The following is a 16,107-nucleotide window of genomic DNA, read 5'->3' on the forward strand; positions in this document are numbered from 1 at the left end:
GTGATGTCATTTGAGATGTCATCAGTGATGTCATCAGTGATGTCACTGACCATGTCATGAATGATGCAATATGTGACATCATCAGCAATGCATTGCGGGCGCGAGAGTTATAGTTAGCAGAACTACCAATAACAGAGGAATTTGTATGGTTTTGTACGAGTGAAATGGCGAGCTAACTATAACACCCCTGAAACCTATGGTTATTTCTGTGTTTATATATATATATATATATATATATATATATTCACTGAAAAAACCATAGGTTTCACACATGTTATAGTTAGCTGGAAATTTTACTGATAAAAAACCAATGAAATTCCCCCGTTATAGTTACTGTAGGCAACTATAACTCACGCGACCGCAATCCTCTGCTGATGCTAATACTGTATTTAGACACTTATTTGCCCATGTCTTCTTCCATTAAATTTTAGCTATACATATATTACAAATTTTTTTTTTTCATAAAGACACATATGTCATCAGCAGAGGATTACGGTCGCGTGAGTTATAGTTGCCTACAGTAACTATAACGGGGGAATTTCATTGGTTTTTTATCAGTAAAATTTCCAGCTAACTATAACATGTGTGAAACCTATGGTTTTTTCAGTGAATTAGCAAGGTTTTTTAAATGCTAATTCCTAACTATAACGTGTGTTTTGTATATTCTAACATATGCCAAAGGCAAAAGTGGAACTGGTCCAACCAATTTTGTCCGCAGATTGACAAAGCAAGGAAGCACGTCAACAAATCTATTTCTGCTTTCCTCAGAGACTATGGTATGGGTTCCATTTACCACAACAACTTGCGTTACGACATGCAAGACATTTATAGAGGAGATGGTGTGCACTTCACTGATGAAGGCAACAGAGTCTTCCTCTTGAACCTCAGACTCTGCATCGGTACTTACTTGTAGGTACCAAAAAACAAACAATAAACACAAGGGCTCTTTTTAGAGCCACCTTATATCTAAACACTTAAATGCGTTTTTTTTTAAATTTGTTTTATTAAGTTTTTTTCCGGGTGCGCACTGGGTGCGCGCACTCGGCGATATTTTTTAACAAAATATTAATCTTTTTTTTTGCCCTACAAGGTCCTACTTTGACCCCCTTACAATGCCTACTGGGTCTATTTCTACCCACTCTGCCCCCTTTTCAAGTTCTCCCCCGTTGTTTATCACCCCCTCTTTATGCGATAGACAAAATGGCGGCCGCCGCTTCCTGATTTCCACCGATTCGAATGTTTACTAAGATCTAACAACCAATCAGAATTGCGCTCGCGCACGGCGAGGTGCGCGCACCCAGCGCGCACGGAGCTCGCTTAGATATATATATATTGATTTAAAGGCTATTTTCTCAGAATCTACTGAACAGATTTACACCAAACCTACAAAAGGCACTTCCTTGACCTGGGAACTACCTCTCTGCCAAATTTCTAGTAATTCTGTTCAGCCGTTCGGGCTGTAGCCCTGTCTAAATGTCCTATGGAAAAATGCATGGGAAAAACGCGTTTTGGGAGCCCCCTTTTATCTCAGCCCCCGCTTGACGAATCCCCCCGAGACTTTCAGGGTAGGAGCGTAGCGCCCCACCTATCTTTGCTTCACACAGCAGCACCCAGTATAGGGTATCATTTGCTGATATTTCAATGAGGTGTGTGTCAATGCATTGTACCCGGTGAGTTGTGTGGAGTTTGTGTTGAGGGGGGATGTCTCCCCATGCTGGTAAGTATGGTCAGGGCTGTCAGCCCTCCTTCCCATCATGAAACGTGCTTCCATTGTAGGGCGTGCAAGTTGTCTTTCAGGATGTCAGTCAGTGGTGTCCTGCTTCTGATTTGCACACAACCCCGAGCAGGGCCTTGTGCTCCCCACAGCAGGACCCAGTGTCAGCCATCTTGTCAGTCATTTTCCACTCCCTGTGATGTGGGCATGTTTCAGAGAGGTCTTGATGGGCCAATCAGGAGGGGGAGCATTCTCTGTGACTACAGGCCCCATCATGCTTTTGGATACACTCACTTCAGCTGCATCCCCACTATTCCTTCCTGACAGTCAGCTGCACTGTGAGGTGGTGTGTTTGTGGTGGCAAACTGTCTGCTCCATTTGTTTGTAGGTTGGTGCATGTCATGACACAGTTCCCAGTCACTCTGAGATGGCAGGTATTGTGTTTGTCTGACTGGCATACACATCTTGGGCTGATTATCTATTGGTTAGTGTAGCTTTGCTTGTGGTGCATGGTTTCACTGTCCCCTTGCCACACAATCTTGGGTATGTTGTTTGTGTACTCACCAGGCTCTGGGATGTCTGTTAGGCCATGGACGCTCTCTGGTGGTAGGATGTCCCACACCTTCTCCTCCCAGGTCCTTAAGTAGACTGGTTTGGCAGGAGGGCCACCGCCGGTACACTGACTCAGGGCGTGATCTTTTTCGATGAGTTTCTTGATCCTCCTGCGCACGTCATACCACCTGTTCTGGATATCGTCCTTTGTGCGCCTTGCTGGTGCTTGGGCGTTCACCTTGTCCACAATCCTCGCCCACATCTTGGTTTTCTGTGAGATTGGGGTCCTTTGGACCAATGTACCAAACAAATGTGGCTCTACTCTGATGATCTCGTCTACCAGCACTTCTAACTCACTATCTGTGAACTTTGGATTCTTCTTTGGGGGCATGGTGATGGGTGGTGGTGGTGAGGGATATGTGTGTGTGAGGGTGCAAGTGAGGGTGGGTTTGTGTTGGTTTTGCTGGGTGTATGTATGTGTGCTTTTGTATGAGGTGCTGATGGTGTGTGAGTTGTGTGATGGGTGAGTTGTGAGTGTGTCTATGGTTGCTGTGTACTGGTGTTTGCTGCTGGCTGTGTCTCCTGTTTGTAAGGGATGATGGTAGTGATTGTAGTCCTTTATATAGTTGGAGTTGTGGGTGTGTCTTTGTCCCATGTTTTTTGTTTGGTATTTATTGGCTTTGTCATTGCTTGTTTGGTCCTTTTTTTGTCTTTTTTCCTTTGGGTTTTGTAGGCATGAAGGAGACGTTCATGTGACGGAAACGGACGCTGCTGTTGTCTCGTGCGGGCTTCTCCGCCTCGTTCGCGCTGCCTATCTTCTGTGTTTGGTACGTGGCGGTCGTGGCGGTCTCTATTGCTTGTGTGCCGGGTTGTCTGTGCGTGTCGGTTGTGCGGCTTGGTCTCAGTGCGAGTCAGTCTGGTTTTACACGCATTGCACCGTACTGCGCAAATCATACATCGCGGGTACGGGTCAGTCGGGTTCATTCCGGGTTCGTGTCGGTCGGTGATAATCGCGTCGGTTTTCCGGCTGGATCACTATTTTCCCTACGGCTCGGTCGTACGGCTTGTATTCAGTACGTGTCGGTTGTAATTCACACGCGTTGCATCGTACTGCACAGGTCGTACGGCGCTGATCCGTGTCGGTCAGTATTCGGTCCGGGTCCGTGTCGGTCGGTTCGTCTTGCGGCCGGAATTGGAATCGGCCCCTTAGTGACGTCCTTCCTAAAAAGTTACAAATAATTGACCAATGACCGTAAATCATACCAATGTTTGTTAAATAGTGTTCACATAATATCTAAAAATCAAAGGGCCAGATGTACGACCAGTGTAAATTGCGACTTTCAATTTGCGCTCAATTGCGAGTCGCAATTTACAATGTACAACAGTGTCAGAGACACTGATTGCGATTCCCAATGGGGTTGCAAAATGCGAGGCTCATGAATATTAATAAGCCACTCGCAATTTGCAATCTCATTGGGAATGGCTGGGACCACTGCCTGCCCTTAATAAATCCCTGGGACCACTGCCACTGCCTGCCCTTAAAAAATATTTTTAGAGACAGTCACAAAGGGGCAGGGGTTCCCAGGGGACCCCTTCTCATTTTCGACTCTATTACCACCATCTTGAAGAGGGAGGTAAATTGCGAGTGTTTTGCGACCGCAATTGTGGTCGCAAAACATTCAAACATGGTTTGTGAGTCTCTATTAGGAAGCGAACGCCCCTTCCTTATAGCGAGTCGCAAAACACTATTTTGCGAGACGCAATTTTTTGTGACTTGCAAACTAGTGTTCGTACATGGAACACGCTGATTTTGAATGTGCAAATGGGTCACAAACCAGTTTGCGCATGCAAAATCATACCAATCATACCATGCATCTGGCCCACAATCCGGTATTTGTAAAGCGTGAACTACTCACCCCTAAGGGTCTCAAGGGGCTGGGGGCCATCTGGGAATTTAAATGAGCTTCTGCTGAGCAGAGCTGCCATTGGGGATCGAACCATGAGCCCTGCGCTCCGGAGTCAGCCTCCCTGGCCGCTGCGTCATACCTCACCCGCAGTATTGTTTACTTTAAATGTGTAATGTTTGCCATTGCATGCTTGTTAATAGCATTTCTTTCTTTGCTCTTTCTCCCTCAGAGAAGGTCAGCCCCAAAACACAATGAAGATCTGTTCGGCCATTGCAAAGCTTTTTCACTGTGAATGGGGCCTACAGACAGCCCAGCATCCACTGCCACAAATGCTCTGAGGACCATCAGCGGTGGACTCATCGTGCTAAAACATCTCAGAAGGTCCTCTAAAGAAAGAAAAGCAGGTGCAGTGGACACTGAATTACACGATGCACCACATACTGGGAGTGGCCTACCCAAGGTTGGAAGTCTTTGGAGCAGCAAAAGAGGGGTACGGTTGATCACCTTTGAAAGAATTAATGAAGCTTATGATCCTTCTCTCCAGTTTGATGGATGGAATCCTGCATCAAAACCTGACAGGTATACAGAATCTAAAAGTGCAATAAATCCAATGGCACTTCTAATATGGCAGATGGGATCTGCGTCATTTGTGACAAGTATCCCATCTGCCAAACCTTAGATCAGTCCCAACATTATTACTATTTGTGAGTAATTTCATGTACTGTTGGTGCATGAATACACGTGTAACATGAATTGTGTGGTGCTTGGGTATTGCTAATTGAGTCATGCTTTCAGTCACTGCTTAGTCCACTGTGTGTGCATAAATGCTTTATAGTTATTGTTAACATTTCATTAAAAATGGCCTGAGTGTACAGTATAATCTTTCACATCTAATCTTTTCTAAAGGTCCCTATTTAGGGTTTGACAAATGGGATAGTCCATCACAAACTTGGTGGATCTCACAACCTCCATATTACAAATGTATTATGGTCCATGGCACATGTAAAATGGCGGAAAAGATTTCTGCCACTTTTGTGACGGAGTCAATACACTATATGTCCTGAGTGCAAAGTATAATCTCTCACATCCAATCTTTCCTAAAGGTCCCTATTTAGTGTTTGATGAATGGGATATCCCATCACAAACATGGTGGATATCACCTCCTCCATATTAAAAATTCATTATGGCCCATGGCACATGTAATATGGCAGAAAAGATTTATGCCACTTTTGTGACGGAGTCAATAAACTGTATTGGTCACCGTGTTCTCTTATGTCCCAACTAATTCATCTAAAATTGTCAGTGTTAGGTTAACATTAAATCTGTGAGTTGACATATTTTGTGATGTCATGTGACTTGCCCTTCATAAAGACTAATACCATTTATTAAAATTAGGACTTTTTTAGTACATCTTTGCTGTATGTTCATTTTGATATTTTACTCTGCATAACGGATGTGTGCATGAGTCTGTTTCCACTTCCACGGAAGCAAGCAAGGGAGATGCTTGAAAACCTTCATGGGAACATCAGGGATTCAACTGGAAGTTTGAAGGTGGACGAAAAGAAATGGAAGGATCCAATGGCATTGGGAATGAGAGGGATGGACAGAAGCCCACATCTCCATAATAAGTCGTAGGCTTCAACTCCGGTCAGCCCAATGTAGTGGCTGTAGAACCATCTGCACCATTAACGTCTGCTCCCCTGGCCACCACCAACACTAGCACCAGCACCACTCTCAATCCTAACACTAATACCAAGCCAGCACCCAGACGGAAAATGGGCTGGTGTCTCCTTTGTCCCGGGCACCTCTCCCTTAGCATCCATCCCACCAGAACTGGTGTTGGAGGAGGCACTTTAGGTTCTTCGGAAACTTCTTGGTGGGGCCGATGCCATTGCTGGATGCCATCCAGAGTATCAGTCAGCAACTGGGCAGAATGAATGACACCTTAAACTGCACCCGCTCTTCCTTGTCTGCCCTACAGAGACATCCTTATAGTGGTATTGGCTCCTCAGGCAACAGTGGTCCCGAGATAGCTTTACCTGCCCCAATACCTTTACCTGTTCATTCACCTACCCCAATATCACCACCTCCCTCAATTCCTCCACCTTGCCCAAGCCCTCATAATGCCCTAATTCCTCAACATGTAGTAGAACATTCTTCCCAGAATGCCCAGCCCCTATGGAATTTGTCCCTCACATGCCAATCCTAAAAACCCATCCACATACCCAAAAATAGTTCTCCAAGTTACCATCTGCTCTGCAGGGGAACTCCCCAAGAAACAACCTTTATTGAGGGTTGGGAGCCAACAAGAGAAGCTGGAACCTTTTTGGATCTATTGAATATAGTTAGAACTGTGATAAGACACTATTTGTACACCCCCTTCTCCCACCAGAATATTTTATTAATAATTTTATTTAATTATATAAATGTGTGTGAGTATATATATATATATGATATAATATATATGTTATCTACTGGCGGTCGCCAGTAGATAGTTATAGTTAGGCCCGAGTTCCCATAGGAAATCTGAAAATTCTATTTTGAATAACTTTGGCGCCGGTTGACGAATCCTCGCGAAATTTTCAAAACTAATGGGGCGCTCCGCTCAGCTCCTACCCTGAAAGTCTCGGGGTGATTAGTCACGCGGGGGCTGAGAAAAAAGGGGGGTCCCAAAACGCGTTTTCCCCATGCATTTTCCCATAGGACCTTTAGTCGAAGGTACAGCCCGAACGGCTGAGCAGAATTACTTGAAATTTGGCAAAGAGGTAGTCCTCAGGTCAGGGATGTGCCTTTTGCATATATGGTGTCAATCTGTTCAGTAGTTTCTGAGAACATTGCAGTTAAAAGTACATACATATCTATAGGCGCCGTGCGCGAGCATAATTCTGATTGGTGGTTAGATGTCAGTCAAAGTGTCGGACGCCGTTTTGTGTGTGGCAGTGAAAAACAAAGGTGGAGAACGTGAAAAGGGGGCAGGGTAGAGAGTTCCTGACCCCCTAGCCTTTGTCAGGGGGTCCCTGAAGGACCCCGAAGGGTGAAAAAAACATTTAATTTTTTTTTTCAAAAAATCGCGGGGTGCGTGCACGGTGAAAATCCCTTAAAAAAATAAAAACATTTTAAACGAGCCATTCCATATTACAGGATACAGTCAATCTATAACTATATACATAGGTAGTTTATTGTAAAATAAATATATAAAAAATATAATAATACATACATAAATTAGCATTTAAAAAACCTTACAAATTCACTCAAAAAACCATAGGTTTCACACATGTTATAGTTAGCTGGACATTTCACTCGTAAAAAACCATTGAAATTCCCCCGTTGTAGTTAGTTCAGCTAAATATAACTCGCGCGACCGCAATCCACTGCTGATGATGTCACATATTACATCACTGTATTCACTAACATAATGTTAATAAGTCAGTTATACAATTAATTTTACAAAAAAAAAACATCCATTTAGACAATTATTTACCCATTTATTCTTCCATTAACCTTTAGATATACATATATAAAACATATGTAATTTTCAGAAAAACACACATTCACTGGATGATGTCATCAGTAATGTCATCAGTGATGTCATTTGAGATGTCATCAGTGATGTCATGAGTGATGTCACTGACAATGTCATGAGTGATGTAATATGTGACGTCATCAGCAGTGAATTGCGGTCGCGCGAGTTATATTTAGCTGAACTAACTATAACGGGGGAATTTCAATGGTTTTTTACGAGTGAAATGTCCAGCTAACTATAACATGTGTGAAACCTATGGTTTTTTCAGTGAATATATATATGTAGATTCACAGAAAAAACCATAGGTTTCAGGGGTGTTATAGTTAGCTGGCCATTTCACTCGTACAAAACCATAGAAATTCCTCCGTTATAGTTGGTTCTGCTAACTATAACTCACGAGCCTGCAATGGACAGCTGATGATGTCACATATTGCATCATTCATGACATGGTCAGTGACATCACTGATGACATCACTGATGACATCTCAAATGACATCACTGATGACATCACTGATGATATCATCCAGTGAATGTGGTTTAGTTTGAAATTTAAATATGTATTATATATATATCCCAATCTGTATTGAAGATTGAGTGGATATATAATTGTCTGGATGGAGGATTTAGTAGCTGTCTGACTGTCTGTTTAAGTGAGTAATTAAAAGTGTCTCAATTAATACATGGATTGCTAACTAAACTATGTGAATGTGTGCATCATTGTCTCTGTTGTTGTAACATGCTGCATCAGTTGGTCACTAACTACATGAGTGTGTATATTAGTTATTGATTAGTTGGGTGAGTATTTGTATGGCACACTGAGTTTGTGTGTGGTTGGATGGTGTGTGTGTAACTCTATGTATAGATGTGCGAATGGTTGATTGACTAGGTGTATAGGTTTAAGAGTGCATGTGGAAACAGTTCTTTGGGTGAATGAGTGTATTTATTTGTGTGTTGGTGAGCGAATATATGTTTTAGTTGTACATCTAAAACAAGGTAAAAAAATAAAAGGCATTGTATGTGAGAGTTGGTGTATATAAATAAGTATGTGTAAGAGTCAGTGATTGTGAGAGTAACTATATGAATGAGTGTATAATTGTAATGGTGATTTTTTAACATATTAACTATGAGTTACTATGTGTTTGAATAAATGAGGTGTTGTTGGATAATTGTGTAAGTGAGTAAATGTAAGTGTGATACATTTTTTTCATGAGTGAGTAGGATGACTGCATAACCGACTAAGATGACTGTTGATGTGTCAATGTCTATATATGTGTACAAGTGCATTTGTTAGTGTTCTATTAATTAGTGACTGCATGTATAAATGATTCTGTTGTTGAATGGGTAGTTGTGTGTGTAGACTTAGGAATCAGTGAGTCAGTATGTAGTAACTGATATTGGTGTGTCAATGGTTTCAGATATGGTACAATGTATTTTACTGTGAGTGATGAAAGGTTATACTAGTGTATGATGAGGTGTATCAGATTGTCACATGGATGATGTCATCAGTGATGTCATTTGAGATGTCATCAGTGATGTCATCAGTGATGTCACTGACCATGTCATGAATGATGCAATATGTGACATCATCAGCAATGCATTGCGGGCGCGAGAGTTATAGTTAGCAGAACTACCAATTACAGAGGAATTTGTATGGTTTTGTACGAGTGAAATGGCGAGCTAACTATAACACCCCTGAAACCTATGGTTATTTCTGTGTTTATATATATATATATATATATATATATATATATATATATATATTCACTGAAAAAACCATAGGTTTCACACATGTTATAGTTAGCTGGAAATTTTACTGATAAAAAACCAATGAAATTCCCCCGTTATAGTTACTGTAGGCAACTATAACTCACGCGACCGCAATCCTCTGCTGATGCTAATACTGTATTTAGACACTTATTTGCCCATGTCTTCTTCCATTAAATTTTAGCTATACATATATTACAAATTTTTTTTTTTCATAAAGACACATATGTCATCAGCAGAGGATTACGGTCGCGTGAGTTATAGTTGCCTACAGTAACTATAACGGGGGAATTTCATTGGTTTTTTATCAGTAAAATTTCCAGCTAACTATAACATGTGTGAAACCTATGGTTTTTTCAGTGAATTAGCAAGGATTTTTAAATGCTAATTCCTAACTATAACGTGTGTTTTGTATATTCTAACATATGCCAAAGGCAAAAGTGGAACTGGTCCAACCAATTTTGTCCGCAGATTGACAAAGCAAGGAAGCACGTCAACAAATCTATTTCTGCTTTCCTCAGAGACTATGGTATGGGTTCCATTTACCACAACAACTTGCGTTACGACATGCAAGACATTTATAGAGGAGATGGTGTGCACTTCACTGATGAAGGCAACAGAGTCTTCCTCTTGAACCTCAGACTCTGCATCGGTACTTACTTGTAGGTACCAAAAAACAAACAATAAACACAAGGGCTCTTTTTAGAGCCACCTTATATCTAAACACTTAAATGCGTTTTTTTTTAAATTTGTTTTATTAAGTTTTTTTCCGGGTGCGCACTGGGTGCGCGCACTCGGCGATATTTTTTAACAAAATATTAATCTTTTTTTTTGCCCTACAAGGTCCTACTTTGACCCCCTTACAATGCCTACTGGGTCTATTTCTACCCACTCTGCCCCCTTTTCAAGTTCTCCCCCGTTGTTTATCACCCCCTCTTTATGCGATAGACAAAATGGCGGCCGCCGCTTCCTGATTTCCACCGATTCGAATGTTTACTAAGATCTAACAACCAATCAGAATTGCGCTCGCGCACGGCGAGGTGCGCGCACCCAGCGCGCACGGAGCGCGCTTAGATATATATATATTGATTTAAAGGCTATTTTCTCAGAATCTACTGAACAGATTTACACCAAACCTACAAAAGGCACTTCCTTGACCTGGGAACTACCTCTCTGCCAAATTTCTAGTAATTCTGTTCAGCCGTTCGGGCTGTAGCCCTGTCTAAATGTCCTATGGAAAAATGCATGGGAAAAACGCGTTTTGGGAGCCCCCTTTTATCTCAGCCCCCGCTTGACGAATCCCCCCGAGACTTTCAGGGTAGGAGCGTAGCGCCCCACCTATCTTTGCTTCACACAGCAGCACCCAGTATAGGGTATCATTTGCTGATATTTCAATGAGGTGTGTGTCAATGCATTGTACCCGGTGAGTTGTGTGGAGTTTGTGTTGAGGGGGGATGTCTCCCCATGCTGGTAAGTATGGTCAGGGCTGTCAGCCCTCCTTCCCATCATGAAACGTGCTTCCATTGTAGGGCGTGCAAGTTGTCTTTCAGGATGTCAGTCAGTGGTGTCCTGCTTCTGATTTGCACACAACCCCGAGCAGGGCCTTGTGCTCCCCACAGCAGGACCCAGTGTCAGCCATCTTGTCAGTCATTTTCCACTCCCTGTGATGTGGGCATGTTTCAGAGAGGTCTTGATGGGCCAATCAGGAGGGGGAGCATTCTCTGTGACTACAGGCCCCATCATGCTTTTGGATACACTCACTTCAGCTGCATCCCCACTATTCCTTCCTGACAGTCAGCTGCACTGTGAGGTGGTGTGTTTGTGGTGGCAAACTGTCTGCTCCATTTGTTTGTAGGTTGGTGCATGTCATGACACAGTTCCCAGTCACTCTGAGATGGCAGGTATTGTGTTTGTCTGACTGGCATACACATCTTGGGCTGATTATCTATTGGTTAGTGTAGCTTTGCTTGTGGTGCATGGTTTCACTGTCCCCTTGCCACACAATCTTGGGTATGTTGTTTGTGTACTCACCAGGCTCTGGGATGTCTGTTAGGCCATGGACGCTCTCTGGTGGTAGGATGTCCCACACCTTCTCCTCCCAGGTCCTTAAGTAGACTGGTTTGGCAGGAGGGCCACCGCCGGTACACTGACTCAGGGCGTGATCTTTTTCGATGAGTTTCTTGATCCTCCTGCGCACGTCATACCACCTGTTCTGGATATCGTCCTTTGTGCGCCTTGCTGGTGCTTGGGCGTTCACCTTGTCCACAATCCTCGCCCACATCTTGGTTTTCTGTGAGATTGGGGTCCTTTGGACCAATGTACCAAACAAATGTGGCTCTACTCTGATGATCTCGTCTACCAGCACTTCTAACTCACTATCTGTGAACTTTGGATTCTTCTTTGGGGGCATGGTGATGGGTGGTGGTGGTGAGGGATATGTGTGTGTGAGGGTGCAAGTGAGGGTGGGTTTGTGTTGGTTTTGCTGGGTGTATGTATGTGTGCTTTTGTATGAGGTGCTGATGGTGTGTGAGTTGTGTGATGGGTGAGTTGTGAGTGTGTCTATGGTTGCTGTGTACTGGTGTTTGCTGCTGGCTGTGTCTCCTGTTTGTAAGGGATGATGGTAGTGATTGTAGTCCTTTATATAGTTGGAGTTGTGGGTGTGTCTTTGTCCCATGTTTTTTGTTTGGTATTTATTGGCTTTGTCATTGCTTGTTTGGTCCTTTTTTTGTCTTTTTTCCTTTGGGTTTTGTAGGCATGAAGGAGACGTTCATGTGACGGAAACGGACGCTGCTGTTGTCTCGTGCGGGCTTCTCCGCCTCGTTCGCGCTGCCTATCTTCTGTGTTTGGTACGTGGCGGTCGTGGCGGTCTCTATTGCTTGTGTGCCGGGTTGTCTGTGCGTGTCGGTTGTGCGGCTTGGTCTCAGTGCGAGTCAGTCTGGTTTTACACGCATTGCACCGTACTGCGCAAATCATACATCGCGGGTACGGGTCAGTCGGGTTCATTCCGGGTTCGTGTCGGTCGGTGATAATCGCGTCGGTTTTCCGGCTGGATCACTATTTTCCCTACGGCTCGGTCGTACGGCTTGTATTCAGTACGTGTCGGTTGTAATTCACACGCGTTGCATCGTACTGCACAGGTCGTACGGCGCTGATCCGTGTCGGTCAGTATTCGGTCCGGGTCCGTGTCGGTCGGTTCGTCTTGCGGCCGGAATTGGAATCGGCCCCTTAGTGACGTCCTTCCTAAAAAGTTACAAATAATTGACCAATGACCGTAAATCATACCAATGTTTGTTAAATAGTGTTCACATAATATCTAAAAATCAAAGGGCCAGATGTACGACCAGTGTAAATTGCGACTTTCAATTTGCGCTCAATTGCGAGTCGCAATTTACAATGTACAACAGTGTCAGAGACACTGATTGCGATTCCCAATGGGGTTGCAAAATGCGAGGCTCATGAATATTAATAAGCCACTCGCAATTTGCAATCTCATTGGGAATGGCTGGGACCACTGCCTGCCCTTAATAAATCCCTGGGACCACTGCCACTGCCTGCCCTTAAAAAATATTTTTAGAGACAGTCACAAAGGGGCAGGGGTTCCCAGGGGACCCCTTCTCATTTTCGACTCTATTACCACCATCTTGAAGAGGGAGGTAAATTGCGAGTGTTTTGCGACCGCAATTGTGGTCGCAAAACATTCAAACATGGTTTGTGAGTCTCTATTAGGAAGCGAACGCCCCTTCCTTATAGCGAGTCGCAAAACACTATTTTGCGAGACGCAATTTTTTGTGACTTGCAAACTAGTGTTCGTACATGGAACACGCTGATTTTGAATGTGCAAATGGGTCACAAACCAGTTTGCGCATGCAAAATCATACCAATCATACCATGCATCTGGCCCACAATCCGGTATTTGTAAAGCGTGAACTACTCACCCCTAAGGGTCTCAAGGGGCTGGGGGCCATCTGGGAATTTAAATGAGCTTCTGCTGAGCAGAGCTGCCATTGGGGATCGAACCATGAGCCCTGCGCTCCGGAGTCAGCCTCCCTGGCCGCTGCGTCATACCTCACCCGCAGTATTGTTTACTTTAAATGTGTAATGTTTGCCATTGCATGCTTGTTAATAGCATTTCTTTCTTTGCTCTTTCTCCCTCAGAGAAGGTCAGCCCCAAAACACAATGAAGATCTGTTCGGCCATTGCAAAGCTTTTTCACTGTGAATGGGGCCTACAGACAGCCCAGCATCCACTGCCACAAATGCTCTGAGGACCATCAGCGGTGGACTCATCGTGCTAAAACATCTCAGAAGGTCCTCTAAAGAAAGAAAAGCAGGTGCAGTGGACACTGAATTACACGATGCACCACATACTGGGAGTGGCCTACCCAAGGTTGGAAGTCTTTGGAGCAGCAAAAGAGGGGTACGGTTGATCACCTTTGAAAGAATTAATGAAGCTTATGATCCTTCTCTCCAGTTTGATGGATGGAATCCTGCATCAAAACCTGACAGGTATACAGAATCTAAAAGTGCAATAAATCCAATGGCACTTCTAATATGGCAGATGGGATCTGCGTCATTTGTGACAAGTATCCCATCTGCCAAACCTTAGATCAGTCCCAACATTATTACTATTTGTGAGTAATTTCATGTACTGTTGGTGCATGAATACACGTGTAACATGAATTGTGTGGTGCTTGGGTATTGCTAATTGAGTCATGCTTTCAGTCACTGCTTAGTCCACTGTGTGTGCATAAATGCTTTATAGTTATTGTTAACATTTCATTAAAAATGGCCTGAGTGTACAGTATAATCTTTCACATCTAATCTTTTCTAAAGGTCCCTATTTAGGGTTTGACAAATGGGATAGTCCATCACAAACTTGGTGGATCTCACAACCTCCATATTACAAATGTATTATGGTCCATGGCACATGTAAAATGGCGGAAAAGATTTCTGCCACTTTTGTGACGGAGTCAATACACTATATGTCCTGAGTGCAAAGTATAATCTCTCACATCCAATCTTTCCTAAAGGTCCCTATTTAGTGTTTGATGAATGGGATATCCCATCACAAACATGGTGGATATCACCTCCTCCATATTAAAAATTCATTATGGCCCATGGCACATGTAATATGGCAGAAAAGATTTATGCCACTTTTGTGACGGAGTCAATAAACTGTATTGGTCACCGTGTTCTCTTATGTCCCAACTAATTCATCTAAAATTGTCAGTGTTAGGTTAACATTAAATCTGTGAGTTGACATATTTTGTGATGTCATGTGACTTGCCCTTCATAAAGACTAATACCATTTATTAAAATTAGGACTTTTTTAGTACATCTTTGCTGTATGTTCATTTTGATATTTTACTCTGCATAACGGATGTGTGCATGAGTCTGTTTCCACTTCCACGGAAGCAAGCAAGGGAGATGCTTGAAAACCTTCATGGGAACATCAGGGATTCAACTGGAAGTTTGAAGGTGGACGAAAAGAAATGGAAGGATCCAATGGCATTGGGAATGAGAGGGATGGACAGAAGCCCACATCTCCATAATAAGTCGTAGGCTTCAACTCCGGTCAGCCCAATGTAGTGGCTGTAGAACCATCTGCACCATTAACGTCTGCTCCCCTGGCCACCACCAACACTAGCACCAGCACCACTCTCAATCCTAACACTAATACCAAGCCAGCACCCAGACGGAAAATGGGCTGGTGTCTCCTTTGTCCCGGGCACCTCTCCCTTAGCATCCATCCCACCAGAACTGGTGTTGGAGGAGGCACTTTAGGTTCTTCGGAAACTTCTTGGTGGGGCCGATGCCATTGCTGGATGCCATCCAGAGTATCAGTCAGCAACTGGGCAGAATGAATGACACCTTAAACTGCACCCGCTCTTCCTTGTCTGCCCTACAGAGACATCCTTATAGTGGTATTGGCTCCTCAGGCAACAGTGGTCCCGAGATAGCTTTACCTGCCCCAATACCTTTACCTGTTCATTCACCTACCCCAATATCACCACCTCCCTCAATTCCTCCACCTTGCCCAAGCCCTCATAATGCCCTAATTCCTCAACATGTAGTAGAACATTCTTCCCAGAATGCCCAGCCCCTATGGAATTTGTCCCTCACATGCCAATCCTAAAAACCCATCCACATACCCAAAAATAGTTCTCCAAGTTACCATCTGCTCTGCAGGGGAACTCCCCAAGAAACAACCTTTATTGAGGGTTGGGAGCCAACAAGAGAAGCTGGAACCTTTTTGGATCTATTGAATATAGTTAGAACTGTGATAAGACACTATTTGTACACCCCCTTCTCCCACCAGAATATTTTATTAATAATTTTATTTAATTATATAAATGTGTGTGAGTATATATATATATATGATATAATATATATATTATCTACTGGCGGTCGCCAGTAGATAGTTATAGTTAGGCCCGAGTTCCCATAGGAAATCTGAAAATTCTATTTTGAATAACTTTGGCGCCGGTTGACGAATCCTCGCGAAATTTTCAAAACTAATGGGGCGCTCCGCTCAGCTCCTACCCTGAAAGTCTCGGGGTGATTAGTCACGCGGGGGCTGAGAAAAAAGGGGGGTCCCAAAACGCGTTTTACCCATGCATTTTCCCATAGGACCTTTAGTCGAAGGTA

This window comes from Triturus cristatus, chromosome 8, assembly GCF_964204655.1.
Source record: "Triturus cristatus chromosome 8, aTriCri1.1, whole genome shotgun sequence".
NCBI lineage: Eukaryota > Metazoa > Chordata > Amphibia > Caudata > Salamandridae > Triturus > Triturus cristatus.